This window comes from Misgurnus anguillicaudatus, chromosome 8, assembly GCF_027580225.2.
Source record: "Misgurnus anguillicaudatus chromosome 8, ASM2758022v2, whole genome shotgun sequence".
Taxonomy (NCBI): domain Eukaryota; kingdom Metazoa; phylum Chordata; class Actinopteri; order Cypriniformes; family Cobitidae; genus Misgurnus; species Misgurnus anguillicaudatus.
The window spans coordinates 21,665,166-21,681,300 of NC_073344.2; positions in this window are offsets into that span (position 1 = coordinate 21,665,166).

Genomic DNA, 16,135 nt, shown 5'->3' on the forward strand with positions numbered 1-16,135 from the left:
TTGTATTGCATCACTTATAGATCGTAAAACTTAAAATCGAGTTTAGTAAGATTGTATGCAACTACAGTCGGCTTTGGTTAACTATTGAAGCATCGTCTTTAAGGCTCAATGTGACCGCAGTATTTGTTGAACACTGCTGGCAGCGGCGACGTCTGTGTCCGTACCATTTTTATCAATGAGAGCATAAGTTCGTATCTCTCTGCTCCCGAGTCATAAAGCTCGTCTTTAATGAAATAATGTTTAATAACTTAAAAAATACGGCGTTTTTTTAATTTCCTGAAAAACAATGGTTTTGGACATACGGGGATCCCGCCCGACAGCTGCGAAATTGTAGATGGGACATTTGTAAAAAAAAATAATAATAATAAAATTCCCCCTCTGTCTGGGCCTCATCCCGCCAATCGGGCCCTAGGCACGTGCCTAGTTTGCCTTTGGGTTAATCCGGCTCTGCACGCACATACATGATAAAACAAAACTTCCTGTCAGATGAACATCTGTCAGTACTTTGCACCTTAAAAACGCGCTTGACGAGATTGTGAGTCTATACCCCAATAAGTCATGTTTAAATGCTGTTTTCATAACTCTTAAGCAACTGAAATAAGTTGTAATGGATCTCAGTTCAGAGAAACAACTCTGCTGTGATTGAGTTCAGCTGAAGGCGGGAGGCACTTGCTGTTTTTTGTTTCCCATGTAAAGAGCACCTCGCGTGGGGTCTCCTGCATCTGCAATGCTATCTTTTAACTGGCTGTAGCTAGCTAAGTTACACTGTAAAAAATCCAACTTTAAAATGTTCATTCATCAAAGAACATTAAGTAACTTGAACAAAGATTTCTTTGTTGAAGGGCATCAATTGATTATTTTGTGTTCACTGAATGAAAAGAGCATAATCATTCAGCTAACAAATATTATTTTGTTGACTGGACTTACGTTCACCCAACTTGCCAAACTGAGTAATCTGAACAAGCAATTTAAAAAAAACCAATGGTCGGAATGGTTCCCAGCATGCATTGCGACATGTTCACTTCTTTGGTTAATATTTACTAAAAAAGATGACTGTTTTAATGTTTGCTGTAATTATTTATGTTGTTATGTTGTTAATGTTAGTTATATGTTGTATTTAGAGTAATTTTTAAAGAATTATGTTTGTTCATTGTTACCATGATTGAGAAGTGTGTGTTCAGTGTAGAGGGCAGCACAATGAGTTAGCGCGCATCATTGTTGCCTCACAGCAAAAAGGTCTCTGGTTTAAGTCAGACAAAGACTTTGTTTATGAGACCTTTCTGTATACACTCCCACAGTCCAAGCTTATTACCTAATCAATTTAAGTTGGTTCAACTTTTTGGTGTAAGTTGACATTACTCAGTAAATTGAGTTAGGTGAACTACATCAACCAAGAGTTGAGTAAACTCAAAAAAGCTGTGCAGCAAGTTGCCTTGAAAATTTAAGTTAAGTCAACTTTTCATTTTTTACAGTGTTAAGGAGGTCGTTTTGCAGCACTCAACACGTGTTTTTTTTTTCGCTTGGCAAGCCGACCGGACGTGACATGGGGGCTTGGCCGCATCGACGACTACATTTTTTTAATTCAAAGTTCAAGGTTTTGACTTAATTTCGATAGATTTCATTGTGACACCCTATCTCACTACTACTGTAGAATTCATACATATTTTATGAGTTGGCTAATTCGTATCAATTCGAACTACCACGTTTGTAAGTTTTGGTACGATTTGCCTTGACCCCTGTGACGTTAGGGTTAGGTACCGGATTAGGGGTTCGGTTTCGTTGTTGTTGTTTTTTGTACGATTTTGCACGATTAACTTCGTATGAATTTATACAAATTAAACTCGTAAAATATGTACGATTTCCCGTGAGATCAGGCTGGAGCAACCCACTTTTAGACAAAATTAACTTAAATTTGGTTACATGTCGTTTTTGCCAAAATAACTTCAACATTACAATGTGTTTCATTTCATTTATTCATTTATTTATTAAGGACTATAGACATCTATAACATTTTCACTGACAGCTCAAATTTTAGCCTAGACATCTGGGCTGTGTTTGGACGACTATTAGACATCTTTTTCAAACGCAAAATTGCTGCCTGGGTTATCTTCATCTACCTCAAACATCTTAATCACAATCGCAAACATGCTGGACTCAGCTCGGTTGTAGTTTGCATGAAGAATTACCAAAAGCATTCATTCTGTCTTTCCTCAGTAGGGCTGTCACAATTAATGCAAATGTGCGTTTTCTCAGTGAATTAATTTTAATGAATTATGGTGAAATCCCGGCACATCCCAAAGCCAGGGGGCGCTCTCGTACAGAAACTTCCATTGCGCCACAAAAGAAGTAGCATTACAAACGCTATTCCAGCCCTGCGTTCCAGTTCGTTTTTTTATGAACTTCCCTCGCTAACTTCCCTCAGTCTCGTTCACTCGGATGCACGTCACTGCTTACGTTGTACAAGTGCCCACTACTGCTAGAACACTTGAAGTGGGTTCAAATGGATCGCTCTAAGCCCTTGATCACATGGAAAGTGGAGACCGCCCCCTCCATGTGCAAAGCACGAGTTGCTGAAGTGACGTCACAATCGTGTTGCATTGTGGGATATGAAGCTGCATAGAGTGTACATATCAAGGGAGCGAGGGTCTGTCCATACAAACTTCCCTCGTCCACTTGATGAAGTGGAACGCACTTCAAAATGGCGACAGGGATTCCCCCGAGGGGAAGTGCTTAGGGAAGTTCACGAGTGTGTGTCTAAAACTGGAGTGGAACGCACCCCAGGAAATGTCTATAGAAATATTTATATCAAATTGTTTCACGTATTTTCATAATAACAAAGAATATTTAGATTTTTTTTGTTTAACTTTTTTAAATGCACGTTATAAAGGACTTCAACTCATAATGATTTTAGATTGATAAGGACTTCCTACTGACCAAATGCCGTAGTACATGCACAAGGCATTTTTAATGGGACACGCGATTAATCGTTGCAGCCCTATTTCTCAGGTAAAAAAAAATCCAGGATGCTAACTATTAACCAATCCCTCGATCATCTATGGAACTTCCAAAAGAAATAATCCAGCGTCACTTCTCCAGCATACAGTGTGTGTGTCAGTCTCAATGGGAGGGCTCTGTTTGACAGACGGCAGGATAGAGCGAAATGGACAAGGGCATACAGAGGAGAGAGAGAGACAGCTTTACTGCTCTTTGAAAATCACTCATCTGCCATCTCAAGGGTGTGTGTGTGTGAGTGTACGAGAGCTTGCCATCCATAACATTCTCATTTCCCAGCCACCTCTAACTGACACGCTGGCAGATTTACGATCGCGGTCCTGACAGTAACAAACACGCGATGGCATAATGATATGAGTGTGAGAGCGTGTTTGAGACATAACCTGCGGCATTTAGATGGTGTTATCTTGCATGTTCTGCTGCTGGGAGTTCATTTGTGTTGACAGAATACAATAAATGGGACGCTCTGAATCCCGCTTTACAATAGACGTATATCGCTGAAGCGGCACAAATGTATGATTAAAGTAACAGTTTATGTTAAAATAAAAAATTGTGTCATTGTAATTTTCTCTCCCTGTCAGAAAAAAAATGGTCCCTAGCTGTCATTGCCAGTACCCTTTGAAAAGGTGGTAATGTAAAATTAAAGGAAAAAAATATTTTTGTATGACGGAAAATTTCTGTAATTTATTGTGCTTGTTATTTTTTTGTTTTTTTACCTTTTTAGAGTGTAGGGGAAACCGGAGTAAAAGTAACGTGGGGCGAAAGTAATAAAGCGCTTTTCTCCGCGCCCTGATAACATTTGCAATTCAATCACAACATCTTTAGCATGCAACCCTTGACAGAGCTGACAAATATTGCATTATTTCCTTATCGTTCTGTGCGTCTAGGTCCGAAAAGCTGTTTTCAACCAAGTAAGTGACCAACAAAGTAAATTCCTAAAGCGTCATTTTTTTCTTATAATGCGTTGTGTTTCTCATTTTATGTGTTACAGTGCTGATCAATCTACAGGTTGTTTAGAGCTCCAATGCTGCGTTTACACCAACCGCGTTTCAGGCGTCAAAATCGCGGCTAGTTTGCCGCTTGAACAGTTTAAAAGCATTCTCTCATCTAGAGCGAAGCAGAGGCAAAATCCGCTTCTTGTGGGAAGCATGGGCGTACATTTAGGGTGGGACGCTAGGGACATGTCCTTACCAATATTCAGGGAAGACTGAATTGTCCCTAGCAATAATTTCGACCAAAATTAATCTATATTTATATATAACCACTGATTTCCGTCTTATTCCTGTGTTTTCTATTTTTTACTTATTATATTTTTTTCAGGAATCATTTAAATGAGATTAGAAATCTTTTGCAATCCGGTTCTGTAAAAATAACGCACAAACGGTTAACAGCTTTCGTTCTCTGCAATGCCCGCCTCCGTAACTCACATCGCTAATATGATTGGATTAGCATTTCTTGAGTCCCGCCTCTCTAACTCACATCACTTTATGATGGGCTTGTCTTTACTCGCTACGTGTGATAGGATGGTTTCACTTTGTACAACGCGCCAAAGTTCACTCAACAAGATGCGCGTGATTATTCGGGCTACAGGTAAGTGAGGAAAAAAGTATTATTATACCCACTGTAACTGTTTCATGCACAAAATATGAAAAAATTGTGTCACATAATGATTCAAGGACAGTGTTTTCACCAATACACGACAATCCCATGTTAACCTGAGGAGTTGCAAACTTGTGTCAACCTTTTATAAATGGGGTGGAAAGGTTAGTTAGGGGGTCCCTAATCCATGAAAGAAAATAACCCCAACATGGTAAAAACATGAATTCATGTCATGATTGCTGAATACTTTACATTACTGCACTGTGGTCATTACTTGCACAGATGTAGACATAATGTAAGGTTGCATTTTAAACTTAAACTATTTTTTCACACTGATTAACTGTCTGTTACCTACTTCAACACTGGGATTTTTTTTGGCAAAATTAAATTAAGAATTAAATATTAATTGCATATTCTTCAATGTTATAAAGTGAATATGGATTCATATATGTTACAAAGTGATTTTCTTTTTTTTTTTGACAAAGACTTTAACAGTTACTGTTTATTAGGCTCTAGGATATAACGAATTGGTTATTATAGTACATTAAATTTGGGATGGCACCGGGGGTGGTGAGTCAGATGTCACTGAATAAAGTGCATACTGAGTTGTCTGTTGTTTATGTCAAGTAAACGGTGATAAACAGTTTTTGCAATGCAACCATTTTATTTATGTCCCCACCAATGCCAGAATCAAACCTACGCCCTTGGTGGGAGGGGCAAGTGCTATGCGGTTGTTTCTTTGCAAGATGACTGATGTTGATTGTGCATTTATCGAGAGAGTTACTGGTTTGTATTTGGTAACCTTACTTTAGGGAGAAAATAAACGGCGTGGGTCGATAAACGTCACGTGACTCAATATTGAAATGTGTATTACAACTTACCAGGTTGCCCGATGCCCTCACTGACACTCTTCCAAGCGAGGTCCTTTTTATTCTTGTCTAGAAATAAGAACTTGTGTCGTATAGCTGCGGATGACTGCTTACGGACAATATCAAGCATTCCTTCGTGTTGAATGAGTGACTCCGGGCGGGGCTGCCGCCACAGCAGCAAGCAGGCTCCTGATTGGTTAACGCGGCGTAAAATTCCGCCAAAGTTCAAATTTTTCAACTCGGGCATCAGTTGCTAATTCGCGTCAAATGCAAAATGCACAAAAAGCAAAATTCGCACGTACCGCGGCAGGCGCTCGACTCGCGTGAACTAGACACGCGAATGAGGCGGAATTGCCTCTTCCGCGCCGCGAGACCTCCAGACGCGCGTCAACGCATCTTCACATTGACTTAAAGGTGTAGTGTGTAATTTTTAAAAGGATCTCTTGACAGAAATGCAAAATAATATACAAAACTACATTATCAGGGGTGTATAAAGACCTTTTAATAATGAACCATTATGTTTTTATATTACCGTAGAATGAGAAGTTTTTATCTACATAAAATAAGGTCCCCTTATGTGGAAGTCGCCATTTTGTGCCACCATGTTTCTACAGAAGCCCTTAACGGACAAACTTTTTTTACTAATTTGTCTCCGTTGATTACATGTTTTTCAAGTGGCGGCTACCATAGCTTCTCTATGCGTTTTAGAGGGAGGGGTGAGCAGTGGAGTGAGCCGTTGGTTGTAATTACCAACCTCACCACTAGATGGCGCTAAAATTTACACACCGCACCTTTAACATTGAAATCACTCGCGCTTCACGCCTCTATCGCAGCTGGTGTAAACGCAGCATAACACATCCTCAAATTTTACTTGTTTTTCAAAATATTTTGCATTATTTTCATTTTATGCGTTTAATGTCAGGAAATTACAATTGCTTAAAATTTCAAGTAAAACTTCCTTAAAAAAGTGGATGCAAAAATTATGTACTATATTTTTAAGTAAATCCAGCGTATTATTTTTTACAATGTACAGTGCATTTGGTACTGATATGTACCTCTGATGTACTAATATAAACTCTTTATGTACTTTTTTTAAAGGGTATTGCTCAAGTGACATGGACCATATTTGTTGTGAGCAAAAGTATCATATTAAAAAATGGATATGTTTTTCTATACTTAAAGTGAACTGAAGCTGGCAAGCTTCAAAATAACAACGACAAAAAACAATTATATAATAAATATATATCCATCCATCAATCCATCCACTCTCCTGTTATCTATATTTTTCAATGGAGAAAAACATCATGAATTTTTAGACAGACATGACATGCCATAATTTTCATTTTTAAGTAAACTGTTCTTTTAATTTTCTGTTTTACAGCTTTCAAAGGATGAATCCGCTTCTAATAAACTGAATATGTCTCATACACTATTATCCATTAAAAGCAACCAAACACATGGAAGATTAAAACTTGTCCTGTTTTCCGCATCAAGCCGCTTCCATTGTCTGATAAAGATGGTTTAAAAACAATAGGGCTTTACTTTCTGGGTCACGGGGTCTGAGTGCCGAAAACCAGTGGGTGCATTAAGAGCATGCTGTGAATAAGACCAGAACATCGGCCAGGGAATCCTAATGCATCTGTCGAACACACTTAAAAGATTAACTATCCTTTAAAGTACTTGAAAAACCTTTGTGACACTGAAATAATAAAACTAAAAACCTCTGTAGTCTATCGTCTGACAATAACTGGAGAAGATTAAGCACCAGACAACTGTAAATAACAGCAGGGATTTGGGTCCTTTTAGAAGAAAGCCACTTTGTGCATTTGCCCGTCTTAAATATGAAACGCAGTTTAAGGGATGATCTCTTTTTATTCGGAAATGAGTATTAAACAATAAGCCGTCTGAAGTGTCTTATGTTTAAATGATACATTTACCCATGAGTGCTTTTAAATCTGTGGCATTTGCAGAAATTATTGTGCATATTGGTCAGCAAATATCATATTATACTGTCATACTGACTAGTTCAAATGCAAAAAGGATGTTTTGTATGGTAATGTAACAGCGCCACATTTGTGAACTGAATTGAACATACAGGTTTACAGATAAATCAGATTTTAAACAGCATATCACTTTTACAACTCTTTACATAAAAATATTGTGTTTAAAAAAAAGTGAAAACATATTATAGCGCACCATAAAAACATAATCAAGACTTTAAATAAAATGCATAAGTCGTCACACTTAAATACAAATGCTGATACCATTAGACACCAAAAAATACTATATTTTAAAGATGCCATAAGCCCATTTTTTTTCTGGGTAAATTACACCTTTTGGTTTATTTGTTTAAAAAGATAATTCAATGGGTTGTTAAAATTGAGGCCGAAATTATCTGACCACTTTCTGATTTTCAAACATGTGAATAGTTACTTACGAAAATTAACTGCTAGTAAATGATAGAAAAAGTGTAGTAGCAATGTTTTTTGGCATAATGATTATTATCATTTGCAAAACTATTTGGTTACATGGTTTACAAAACCTGAAGCAAAAATTAATTTTATGGTAACTATGGTTTACTTATTTTATGGTTTTATTTAAAGCTCCACTGTGTAGGATCTACTCCCATCAAGCGGTGAAAGTCTATATGACAACCAACTGAATTTTACTTTCTAGCCCCCCCCCCAGTCGGAACGCGTTTTAACTCGTACGGTGGCCCGGCCGTGTCATGCCAAGGGTAACATGGCGTCCAGTAGATACAAAGAAAAAGCAATGAAAAAAAAATGAACAAAATTCAATGTCATATGCGTGTGATCCATCAAAGCACACAGATTTATGTTTAACATGGAAAAAGTCTGATTGTCATGATATGTACGCTTAAAATCACATACAAAAAGCAACCATAAACGTAGCTTAGACACTCCTTTTTTCATCGACGCGAGGACAATATCACACGGGCTGTTAAACTTGGTATTAAGATGTGTTTTCATTGATCAGATCACAAGTGGACGAGAGAGACACATTACGTTTACACTTGGTGTTTAAATCCGTCTCTTTTTGTCCATTTTCGACCGCTTCTCTTCAGATTACTGAGGAGATGGTCTGTGGACCAGTTCCTCTCCTGTCATTTACTCATGAGCTGGAGTAATCACAGGTTTAAATGGACACGAACTAATATGTCAGAGTCCAATGCTTATGTTTAAGTAAACATTACATGTCTGTGTATATGTAAGAGCTTTCTCTGATATTGGTGAAATAAGATCGCTCAACTTTCACACGCTTGTAAAATGAAACGAAAGACGCGCAGATCAGACGCTTTTATCAATGAAAGGCTAAAAATAGCGCTGTACACCGTGTGTTTGTGTTAGAGGTCAGAAAAGATGAAAAACATTAATCTCAGTACCTCAGATTACATAAATGTGCGGAGAGACGGCGTGTGGCTGTTCCAAGACATTAAACCACATGCATGTTTACACTAACAAGTGTTACGCATACCCATGCTATAGTTAGCCAAGGAACTATAAAACTTCAAGTTTACAACATAAACTGTATAGATGTAAACGAATATGCTGAATTACCTGTGGTGAAGTAACCTAGCAACTTCATTGTCCAATGAGCCCCATCTTGGAAAACTAACTCCAATATTGACTTTGGTCTTGATGTTTTTCCTGTCGCGTTGTCGTTTAAAATCCCTGTTTCGCTTCCTTGGCGACTTGTTTTAATGTCCTCGAGAATAGTTCTTCAACAGGCTTTCAAATCAAAGCATTAGATCGCAGGTTTATCACGGCGTGCGGCCGAAGGATTCAGTCTAACGCAGGTCGCATATCCGGGCTGCATACGTCATCAAGCCTGGTTTATTTAAATTAACTGAGCATTACATTCGCAAGTCATAAGCATATTACATCAATTTACAATTAACTAAGAATAAATGTCAGCTTTATAATTGTTAATATTCTGAAATAAGACTGTCTTGATGACGTATACCGCCTACACATGCAACCTCCGTAGGCTTCAGCTCGCGGCCAGCTTGAGTGTACTCTGAAAGCGCGAAAGGTGGAGCTTGAATTTCAGGAATGTCCCTCGTCGGCGAATGTATTTCAAAGATGGAGGCACAACATGGATTCAGCCAGAGAGCGACTCGATCGTATGTATTTTAAATAGCAGATTCTACACTTACGAGAATACTTTGATTAGTGGGGTGGAAGGAATTACACATGAATGAGCACATACTTTTGGAAGAAAACATGGGTTTTTGCTAAGAATTCACTAAAAAAAGTACACACTGGAGCTTTAACGTAAAAGCATGTTTTTTGTAAAAATTTGCATGACTACACTCGTACGTTTTTGTAAAATTTGCATTCGCTCCTTTAACGTTGAGGTTAGGGTGGGTTTTCATTATTTCACAAAATCATACGAATTAGCCAGCTCGTAAAACACGTACAAATAACCATAAAATTAGGCTAGAACTGACTTCACAGCATGTCACATTCAATCACATAAAAATGTAAAAGTCATTTTATAAGTTGTAGCAACTTACAGTATCTCTTGTCAGGGTAAATAATAGGAAGTTAATATGACTTGTAAGTCTGAGTTGATTAAACAAAAAAAATTGAAGGCAACAAATTGTGCAGTGCACCTATTTCATTGCTAAAAAACAATGTTATTTTGTGTATTTAGTATAATACAATGTATTCGCGTGATTCATGGTTAAAAAAACATTAGTTTCCAAATATTGTACATTTTTGTAGCTTCAGATATCCCTGTCTGAAACGCACTGATTTTGTACAAAGCTCATCGATTTGACCCTGAGTGTCCCTGATTGGCCAGAAAATCCAACGCTATCTCACGAGGATTCGTACATATTTTACGATTTGGCTAATTCGTATTAATTCATACTATCGCATTTGTAAGTTTTTGTACAATTTGCCTTGACCCCTGTGATGTTGGGGTTCGGTGCGGGGTTAGGTTTTGTTGTTGTTCTTTTTATGAAAATCGTAAGTTTTTGCACAATTAACTTTGTATGAATTCATACTAATTAGCCAACTCGTAAAATATGTAAGAATTCTCGTAAGATCAGGCTAGCTAATATGTACGTTGTGATTGGCCTGAATACCTCTGATGTCAGCAGGAAATGTGACGCTTCTTATCATGTTTAAAAGATTTGGTTACAATGCAATTTAAGGAGTTAAATTTGCTCTAAGTCAAAGCAGGTGGAATTTTGATAATGTCGGTCTTTACTACATCACCAATCCCAGGAAGTAAACTGTTGCCTACAATCCGTGTGTTTGTTGTAGTCCAAGAAAAGAGATTTATGTTGGAGACGATAACTCGCGTCATCGTTTACTTTGGGTATTTGTACCTTTTGCATATCGTTACCATGAACTATACACACTTACACACCAAAGGAAATGTAAAATCGTGAATTGGACAATACGTGCTCTTTAAAGTAACAGCGTGTATCTCCACCAAATTCCTAATTTTCTGAGTCTTTACTGAAAACCAGCAGCCCATGTAGGTGATCAGCATTTAAAACAATTTATCCACTGGCCTTTTTTAAGACTATACACAATAGACAATTAAAAACAATTTCACACAAAAACAATAAAACTAAAGTACAGGCCTCGGAGGTGCAGTATATATAAACATCAGTGAAGTTTAGCTGAATGAAGGTATCTGCCTCACTCATTACAGTCTGTTCATTAACCTGAAGTCAGGAGGAAAACCTCTTCATCTGGCCAGCAGTCAGGAGGAAAGTCAATGATATTAATGACTTTATTAACACTATGAGAGAGAGAAAGTGAGAGAGAGAGAGAGAGAGAGAGAGAGAGAGAGAGAGAGAGAGCAGTGCCGGCCCGAGCATCTTAAGGGCCCTAAGCAGAATTTGTTTGGGGGCCCCATCACCAAAAAAAATTAAAAATACAAAAATTACAAACATTTATTAAAAGAACAAAGTTGCACATTAAGTAAGTGCTAAATTAGCATTAATGAATCATAACATTCAAACGCATGTGCGTCTAGAAAGCTTCTTACTTTAGCGCCTTTTTGTGGTTAAATGGTTTAAAATCACTTGAAATGTTAACATTTGCAAGCCTTTTAAACACGTGAAATGATAAACTTTCCCTATTTAAATGTGCATATTAATCTGCAAATCGCATGCGACCTGAACTGTGGATCGATCACGGATCAACTGCGATCTGTCACACCACTAGCTCATGCTGAACAACTTAAACATACTGTAAATAATCATGCAAACATACCTTTATCTTGCTTTTTTTCTCCTCCTCTGTCCTTTTCTTCTTTATCTTTTCGGCACCAGAGGGATACTTTTTTTGTGACATGGCTTATCATTTATTACAGTTACGCACACTTGCACACCGAATTGTCAATGCACGCGAGGTGTCTATATTGCGCATGAGTCTCAAACGCTAGCTAGTTGTCTGCAAATCAGATTTTTTTTGTCTTGAATTATTCATTTATACATTCGTATTCATTCATTCATTCATTCATTCATTTATATTACTTGTTTAAGTTATTTAATTGTAAAAAAAAAACCCCGATTGGGGACCCTCTGGTGGCCACGGGGCCCCAAGCGGCCGCTTAGTTCGCTTATGCCTCGGGCCGGCCCTGAGAGAGAGAGAGACATAGAGAATAACAACAGCACTCATGAGCTCTCAGTAATACATCACGCTCCAAACTAAATTCATTTTGAGAAAGAAGAGCTTATATTGGGTTTTGGGATAAGTATGTGTGGTACTGTATATACAGGACAATTAACAAGTTTAGGGTCGCTTTAGGGTCCTTCCTGTTTTCTATGTGAGTGACCCTGTCTGTGAAATCCAGGCTAAAGTCTCATAATCGAATGAGATTTGGAGCATCAGTCAAGTTTTGTTTAACATTGATTTCAATCGTTGACATGATCTTACTTAGTCAATATTAAAGGGGCCATGGCACAAGACTTTTTAAGATGTCAAATAAATCTTTGGTGTCCCCAGGGCACATATGTGAAGTTTTAGCCCAAAATACCATATAAGTAATTTAATATAGCATGTTAAAATTTCCACTTTGTAGGTGTGTGCAAAAATGTGCCCCTTTGGGTGTGTCCTTTAAAGGTGCAGTGTGTAAATTTTAGCGGCATCTAGTGGTGAGGTTGTGAATTGCAATCAACGGCTCAGTCCACTGCTCACCTCTTGCTTTTGAAACCGGTAGAGAATGTACAGTAGCCGCCACCGGACAAACATGTCATCGCCAGAGACAACTTAGTAAAAAAGTTTTCTGTGGAAACATGGCAGCACAAAATGCCGGCTTCCATGTAAGGGGACCCTCTGTGTATGTAGATAAAAACGTCTCATTCAAAGAAAATAAACACAACGGTTCATTATGAAAGATCTTTGTACATCCCTGATAATTTAGTGTCACAGGTAGGGGTGGACCCAGATGTTGATAAGGTCACGCCCCTTTCTCCACCTCGAGGAGGTTCCCAAAGCAACCCCAATGACCAGACACACAAGGTAAGCATAATATTAAAATGTACTTTATTTAATTTACTTAAAATAATAAATAGGGGAGGGGAGAGGGGGAAACTTAAAATAACGGCCTCTTCAGGCTCTCGTTTTTCACAGGCTGGGCTTCCACACAGTTCATTTTCGTATTGCTCATCCTCTCTCTTTCTTCACAGGCAGCAGCTGGGACACAAGACACAGTTAGTTCAACTTGGCTTTCTCACCTCTTTGCTGCATACAGCCTACGGTAAGTGTGAGGTTTGTTCTGTTCGTCTTCTCTGGCGTTCACTTTCTCTCTTTCTCTCTCCACAGACAGCGGCTGGGACACAAAACACAGTTAGTTCAACTTGGCTTTCTCACCTCTTCGCTGCATACAGCCTACGGTAAGTGTAAGGTTTGCTCTGTTCATTTTCTCTGGCGTTCACGTTCTCTCTTTCTCTCAATGGGTCAGGTGGGACATGCAGTTTTCCATGTAACGTCGGGGGCGGACCCTCTCGACGAGCGCGTTGGTCACAGAGGGGTGTACACGTCGCACCGTCACACCAAGGCCGAGCGCTGCCCTCTCACGTCACCGTAAGGCGATCTTCCACCGGACAGGGGCGCCCCTTTGTAGGGACCTCGGGACGGGCGGGATTCCCTACACCACGTTCTCTGCACAGTAAGTATTTCGTAGGTCAAAATATCCACAATGACATTCTCTAGTCGTACTCACATATCCACTGGTTTCCCAGCTCTTCACCGCTGCTCTTCGCGACCCCCAAATGTCTCAACAGGACTCGTTTTAGGACACCACTCCGTCGCTCGTAACTAGAAGCACACTCACACGTACAGTATAATAGTGTTCCACCAGGGCCGACAGCCTCTTCGTTCTCCCAGACAAAGTGTATGAAGGCGGGGGTTTGTCTGACAAGACACACACAGCAATACACAGCAGAATACACAGCACCACGCTATAGTGAAAGTTTCCACAGCACAAAGACTCACCCACCACAATCGTGTACACACAAAGGACGCCCGTCTTCGCCCACTTTGCCCGAGTCCGATCAGCGATGGATCTCGCGGCCTTAGTGGTGGTCTCGTCACTGTGGCTGGCTTCGACCAAAGAATCTCCTCGGCTCACCCACCACGCTTCCCTAGGGGTAGGGCCGCTCTCCTTTTCCCGGAGGGGTTTACTAAAAGACAGGTTAGTAAATACACAGTGGCTGTACAACAATACGGTTACTCACTCGTCAATTTAAAGTGTTTCTCTCTCTTCTTTTTCTCCGTTCCCTTCGTCCAGCAACATCAATACTGCAACAGTACGTCTCTTCCAAACACTTCTATAACTTCTCCACAGTTAGTACTCACACAACTCCGTTTCTTCTCCTCTTAATGTGTCTTCAATTGCGTTGTTTACATTCGTCTTTCAACCTTTAAGGTTTGCACTTACTTCTAAAGTCTGTTTCAACTTGGGAGAGAGAATCCGACCGCCGCCAGTAGCGCGTCGAGTGAACCTACACAATGCCAACAGTCACAACGCCCAACAGTCACAAAAAGCACATCCGCTCCAAAAGCACTTTTCGGGGTGCTCCTTTAAAGATCCACAGCTGCCTTTCTTTCGCCTCCTGTGGCTCCGTCTTCTTTCCATGCGCTTCCTAGCGCAGCCCGGATCAACAGAGCCTACGGCTCTTCAAAAGGTGCGTGTCTTTAACTCTGCCTTTGGCAAAGGAGCTTTCCCCGTGTCGATGCTTCTCGTGTCTGACGTGCCTCTTCGTGTTTCAGAAGAGCTATTTATTTGTCTCCCTTTCACACAGCCTCCAATCACACTTCGCTTGCTTAATTTTTCTCACCTGTGGCTCGTAAAGCCCGATTAGGTTTCCCTGGAAACCAGGAAGTGAGAAGGTCCGTCCTCGAATGCGGCCCGGTGGGAAACCTTCCGGGCGGAACCAAACTTCCTTAACTTTGGTTCCGTCCTTAAAAAGATCGTCACCTTGTGACATTAGTTTTGTATATTATTTTAAATTTCTGTCAAGAGATCCTTCTAAAAATTACACACTGCACCTTTAAAATGAAAACGAGCTGATGAAATTCAAACACTGATCACAATGATGGTGGTTTGTTGCAATTAAAACTCATTTGTGCTTTTATCTGCACTAAATGGCAGTGCTGTGGTTGGATAGTGCAGATTAAGGGGCGGTATTATTATAATAATAAGATCTCCTTATGACATCATAAGGAGAGCCACATTTCAACTACCTATTTTTTCATGTGCTTGTAGAGAATGGTTTACCAAAACTAAGTTGCTGGGTTAATCTTTATCACATTTACTAGGTTTATAGAAGCACTGGGGACCCAATCATAGCACTTAAACATGGAAAAAGTCAGATTTTCATGCCATGGCCCCTTTAAATATATCAAGGTTACATTTTCAAAAAGAATATGTAGGATAATTTTATGTAGAAAACCACAAATCATAAAAAAATGACTCTGAACATCAACATAAATTAAACCATTTAAAAATTGTTAAATCATTTTATTTGGTCATCTACAATCTTTATTGCCTAAAAATGTTATCTTGGCATTTTATCAAGCAGCTTCTTGAGGTGTCTGTCAACCTAAGATACTTTTTAAACAATATTGGCAGCTTTTCTTCATTATTCAGTCCGAAGTCATGCATTTCAACATTTTTAATTTTGTTTTGGCACAATAACATTATGTCCTCAAAACAATAATTTCACCTTCAGAATAAAATATTTATAAAATCAAAAACGTCTAACATTTTACATGATCAAACATTACTTCACAAGAAACATTTTAGTGAAGTACAATGGACTTTTGAAATGTAGTGACAAATAATTTATCATAAAAAACTTTTTCTTAATAATATAATGAATAAAATTCAAGCTTGTCTTTGTGTTTGAATGTTGTGGTGTGTGCACGTTTCCAATACAAAATGATCAAGACTTGTTCAGACATTTCAGCTGAGAGCTACAGTACTGTATTATTTTGCTCCACTCAGAACATGTCAGTCATCACTCGCTCTCTCACTTTCTTTCTCTCTCTCTCTCTCTCTCTCTCCCTCTCTCTCTCTCTCCCGCTCTCTCTGTAAAGGTTTGAGTTGGACGTAGTGCAAATGGAGCAATCAAAGTCAAAACGCAGAACTGTGATTGAGTGCTG